General features: G+C 39.5%; 1 protein-coding gene across 1 annotated transcript in view; it reads right to left on the reverse strand.

Moving 5' to 3' along the window:
• Positions 1-3,378, reverse strand: part of LOC138647938 (thyroxine-binding globulin-like) — a 28,861-nt gene extending 25,483 nt beyond the window's left edge. Inside the window, exon 1 of the mRNA XM_069737327.1 lies at positions 3,184-3,378. The gene's annotated coding sequence lies outside the window, so the exon portion shown is untranslated. The remainder of the gene's footprint in view (positions 1-3,183) is intronic.
• Positions 3,379-6,000: the final 2,622 nt, after the last annotated feature.

The raw sequence follows: 6,000 nt of genomic DNA on the forward strand, positions 1-6,000 counted from the left end.
CCAGTGATTACACAATGCGTTGGGTGTGAGATGTTTGCTCAGTCCTGTGGGAAGATCTGTGGGTAAATATGAGGCCGATTTCATTGGAAATTGAACAGGGTCTGACCCGGTGATGAGGAGATTTTCATGCCTGCTGTGGGGGTGACGGTAGGTGGTGATCCTGGCGCTGATACATGTAGGCTTTACTGCACACTAGTCTTATATACACAGGTTGATGAAAGAACACAAAACCTTCATCCTTAAAGCCACATTCAGTATTTGGTCAGTATTTTACATCAGTATTTATAAGCCAAAACCCAGAGCGGAACAATCAGAGGAAAAGTATAATAGAAACATATGCACCACTTCTGTATTATCACCCACTCCTGGTTTTGGCTTATATATAATGATGTGAAATACTGACCAAATACTGAGCGTGAGAACGTGGCCTTAATGGTTATCTGCACATTTAAAGGATCAGTGCACATATTATATGAGCAGCTCTGTATGTTTTTTTTTATTATTGAGCAGGTCAATAGGTTTGTTTGTTGGACATTTTATGCTTATGTTATTGCTTTTCAAACTTACCGTATTTGTTTTATCTTTAGCACAATGGTGGTGGCGCTGTTGCAATAAAGTATATGCAAATAATATGCAGCTCTAATAGTGGTGACAAGCGGTACTGCAGGTGATTTTTATAGTAATATGACAGGAGAAAGTGACTCATGTAATATTTATTCTTTATTCCAACAGAGACTTCAAATACAAATATTATACGGAATATTTCAAAGGTCACGTTCACACTAGCAGTATTTGGTCAGTATTTTACATCAGTATTTGTAGCCAAAACCAGGAGTGGGTGATAAATACAGAAGTGGTGCATATGTTTCTATTATACTTTCCCTCTAATTGCTCCACTCCTGGTTTTGGCTACAAATACTGATGTAAAATACTGACCAAATACTGCTAGTGTGAACGTAGCCTAAAGTAGAGACGTTTGCGTCATTTCCTTAAAGGGATAGTCTGTCTGTTTCTCTGTCCGTGGACCATGTCTGATGGCTGACCACTCTAATAAAAACGAGCTGCAATTCCTAGCACAGATACTTATTGGGGCTGATGAGTATTTTGGAGAATTTTTTTTTAATTACCCCAAAGGTGTTTGTATCCTTTAAACTTGTAGCAGCCAAACAGAATTCATGTTCTATATTCAAAATTCAGCACAAGAATATTAACCCCTTAGTGACGGCGGCAAAATTTTAGAAATCTGACCAGTGTCACTTTATGCGGTTATAACTCTGCAACGCTTCAACAAATCCCAGTGATTTTGAGAATGTTTTTTCGTGACACATTATACTTTCTGATAATGATAAATTTAGGTCGACATGTTTTGTGTTTATTTATAATAAATATCAGAAATTTGAGATTTTTTTTTTTTAAATTAGCAGTTTTCAAACTTTGAATGATTATCCCTTTAATCCATATAGTCATACCACAGAAAAAATATTAATAAATAACATTTCCCACATGTCGGCTTTACAACAGCACCATTTGTAAAATGTTATTAATTTTGTAGCATTTTAGGACATTTAAAAATGTAGCAGTAATTTTTCATTTTTTCAAGCAAATTTACAAAAAAATTTTAATTAGGGACCTATCCAGGTTTGAAGTGCCTTTGGGGGTCCTATATATAGGGAAACCCCCAAAAGTTATGCCATTTTAAAAACAGCACCCCCTGACATATTGAAAACTGCAGTCAGGTAGATTATTAACCCTTCAGTTGATTTTCAGGAATTAATACAAAGTGGTATGACAGAAATGAAAATGTATTTTTACCACCTAAATGCCTCTAACTTCTGAACAGATTACTACAGCTATCAGACTCTAAGGCCGCTATTTTGTCATGAATTGCCATGGCAAACATCAGGACCACACAATCATGATCTGAGGGCACCAATTGGGATAAAGAGGAAGCCCCCACACTCTGTTAACCATTTATATGATGTAGTCATTATTGCCAGCAGCATCTAAGGGGTTAAACAGAGTTGGACGGTGCAAACACTGATCGTGGCTGATGCAGCAAGTTGTCAGCTATAGTGTACAGCTGACAGCTGCTGGATTGTCACCTGTATGGGGAGGCTATTCTCTTATATCTCAGGTCAGTAAAAAGACGTATCGGCGCCGGCGATCATTAGGGGGTTAAGGATGAATTTAATTGCTTGTTATGAGACGGCCAGAACATGAGAGCAGGAAGTGTTATCATAGGGACAGGCAGAATGCTTGGAGGTACTCGTCACTTGTCATACTTATGATCACACTTATTAGATTGTAACATTGGAACCAAATATCCATCAATTCTGCTCTTATAAAGTTTAGTTTTATCCCATGATGAATGATCATTCCTGCAGTCTCTTAATTTTTCCAAGTTGAATGGAGTTTTGCTAGAATATAACGACATGTCCCTGATTGATACACGTGTCTTTTGTGAAGACCATCAGCAAGCAGGCTGATACGTCTTTAAACATTGGTTACTGTGGTTTACTGTGATCATTTTTCTATATTTTACTACAAAAATACTGAAGTTAAATGTATAAATATTCTAAATTGCTAATCTGCAGGGTGAAATAAAGCAACATCGCTCTGCATCAGGCATTAATAGGGCTGTTTTCATGAGATTAACTCTTTAAGGTGCTAACAAGGTACTTAGGTCACATCGCAATCAGAACCCATGCAATCACATACTAATAAGATGAACTGCCTGCTGATGGTTTCCACTGCACAAAATATAAACAGATTTCTTAGTAAAAAAAAACAACCAAACCAGTGTGACAGATGTAAGAGGGTAGAAAGTTGTTTTGTATCCAAGGGGAACATACAGAACTTTTTGCCTTCCAGTAACTAATAATACATTCCCAGTCCTATAAAAATACTTTTTTTTTAATTCAATATTTTGATACATTTTTCCCAATAATTTCTTATTTATTTCTTAAGGAATCAACATAAAATAAAACCTGAATTATAAAATATTCGTGTTTTTTGTTACAAATTAATGACTAGAAATTAATTTTGAGCACAGAAGTATCAAAATATGAAAGATTCATAGATGAAGCAGAGAGACAGATTATGGGCACCGCGTAGCATAATGGGCACCGGGTGGCATAATGGGCCTCGGGAGGCATAATGGGCATCGGGAGGCATAATGCTCACCTGTAACTTCACAGCCACGGTGTCTGATTCTGATATCTGCGTTCTATAAATCCCTCTATTTATTGACTGACGATGGGAAACATTTAAGCAAACATTGTTTTATTGCCAGGTCTCATTTTTCGAGTCTCCCTCCCTCGAAGTAAACACAGAAGAAAATAAAACGCTGCAATGAGGAACCTCAAGAAATTCAATAACGTGAGAAAGGAGGGAAAGCGAAGGGTGTGGAGTGGAAGAAGAGGTGAATTACTAAGAAATCAGATTAAGAGAAAAGCAAATATGTGACACAATTCTCCAGAAATTAGAGAAACTGTGGGAGTCAGGGGCTGACCTGGAGAAGGCAGGGTCCACAGCAAAGTTGAAGTGGACAACCTCTGAGCCAGTGGTCTTCAATCTGTGGCTGTCCATCCGTTGCAAAACTCATGCAGCCCTCGTACCATGGAGACCTCCACCTTAACCGTTGGATCTCGCCACAGCTTTGAAAATGCTGCAGATCTTGGATTTGGGGACATCGCCCTCCTGACCCATCTGGCACTGCCCGAGTCCCACCTCTATCCTTAATGGCACCCCCTTGCCATTGCAGTCCAGCTCACAACGTCCCTACTGGGATCACCAGAATTATGAAGCCCACATTTTGATCCATACAAGCCGCATTCAATTGACCTCAGAATTATCGTCCATTTTTTAGTACCTTGCACCCAGTTTTCGGTCCTTGGAAATGGGCCTGGTATGGCGCTCCCATTCTCTGACCTCAGTCATGGGGCTTGTAGCTGTCATATTTTGATTTTTAATATTGTGTTGCAGATTTCTGGAGCACACCTACGGGGGAGAGAGGATCAAATTTAATCCTTTGCAGGTTTAGGTGGTGGCGTGCCCTGTGCCAAGATGGCAGGTCTTCAAAGTGACAGAAACCTGGATCCGTGTCTGTTGTTTTACATGTTCAGGTTGTTGGTTATCATCTCAGATCTCACCCCAGTCTGACATGTTGGCTCAATGGGGAGGTGCCTGTAGACAAAAATCTAAATAGTCGAATACCCACCCCTCACCCCAAAGAAATAAATATACCGAGACCAATATTACTAAAGATGGCAGAATACAGAGTCCAAATAATGCTGCTGGAGTGCCCGCTAGGACCGTGGGGTACTCGGGCCAGGTCCAGCGGTACTTAAAGGGGTGGTCACAGGAGCGGTGACCCGGTCTGTGGCCCTGAGAGTCCAATAAAAAGGGATGAAGTGTGGTGGAAGATAAAGTCTATGGGGAAATGTTCGGGACTCCACCTGTGATACTCGGCCAGGGATGGATGACGCTGCTTAAAGGGGACCACTGGGGCTAATGGTGTTGCAGCAAAGTTGTTATAGCTCCTCACAGGGTTCTCTTCTTATAACATCAGTTTTATATTTTTATGCATTATTAATGTATGGTTTTTGGTCTTGGATTTTAATTTTTGTATTTTTTTATAGTTGGTACTTACCTGATGATGTGATTTTCTTATGGCTGACCGGATGCTGTGACCCCTGAATGGATCCCTTGGTCGGTGGTTGTCCGGCTGCGGGTCGTCATTTCTTATGAAGATTCTATATACGGATGCAAAGAGATATTTGTATTTTATGTTTCGACGTTAATGATGTATATATATATATAAATAAATGATTAATAATAATCTCTTTTCAGGTATATATCTGTATCTTGCCCATATAGAGTGTTGGAGTTTATATAGACTCCTTGGTATTAGTATACTTTACCTATTATTGGTGACGTATTGTATCCGGGGATTCCAATATTAGGGTGAAGGAATATATTAATTAGTCATGTATATATTCTTTTGTACCAACATTATGCACTTTTAATTTTGTTTTGTATAGTTTATTTATTTATATGTAGTGTGGGTACACATAGGGTGGGATATAAGTACATATATGCAGATTTATTTGTTTATTGTATTATCAGGCATAGTTGATGGACAATAGGGGGACTTTGTTTATTTTTATCTATGAAGGCGAGTGATTAATCACTTATGGGAATCCTATTTATTATGTCTCCTTGCAGAAATATACTGCAATCGGTATTGGGTAACACACATAGTAATGGCTTACATTTCCCACAGGCATTCCTTCTATACCGCGCTCCGAGTGGTGCGCATGCGTGGTCTGTGGCCGGCGGTCTGGGTTACCGCGTCCCCGTGTCCTTGGTTACGTCGGGTGCTCTGTCCCGTGCGTCCGGTCACGTGGGACGCGGCCTCAGACTTCCGGTCCTCCTGACCGCGCACGCGCCGATTACACGGCGGGGGCGCTGGGGATAGGAGGACGCACACTATATAACATCCATCCGGACCTTGACTATACACCCCCTGACGAAGGAGAATAATCCGAAACGCGCGTCGGGGCGCGTTTTTTGCAGGTCCAGGCTACCCAATAAGGTATATACCGCTATACACCTATATTAGTCCTAATTTGCCTATTTGCACATATCTGTTTTACCGAGGGGTTGTGCTCATGTGGAGCAGTAATTAGCACTCTTTTGCACTTTACACTTTTTTTATTATCACGATTGATCTTAGTATTTATTTTATGGTTCTGCCTGTATTGGGTAAATCTAAGTAATAATTCATTTATTTTCACTATATATTTTACACTAATTATTTTCATCACGGCTTTGTGGACAAATTGTGCAATATTGGGTTTGCCTGTTTTCTACTATTTGTAGAAGTCCTGCATTACGCACAGAATCATCTGTTCTTATATGAGATTTTTTATATGATTTTTATATTATGTACTGTCATTAAATTACAATTTAATAAAATATATTGAGATATCTATCCTG

The sequence above is a fragment of the Ranitomeya imitator genome, chromosome 1 (genome assembly GCF_032444005.1).
Source record: "Ranitomeya imitator isolate aRanImi1 chromosome 1, aRanImi1.pri, whole genome shotgun sequence".
Taxonomy (NCBI): Eukaryota; Metazoa; Chordata; class Amphibia; order Anura; family Dendrobatidae; genus Ranitomeya; species Ranitomeya imitator.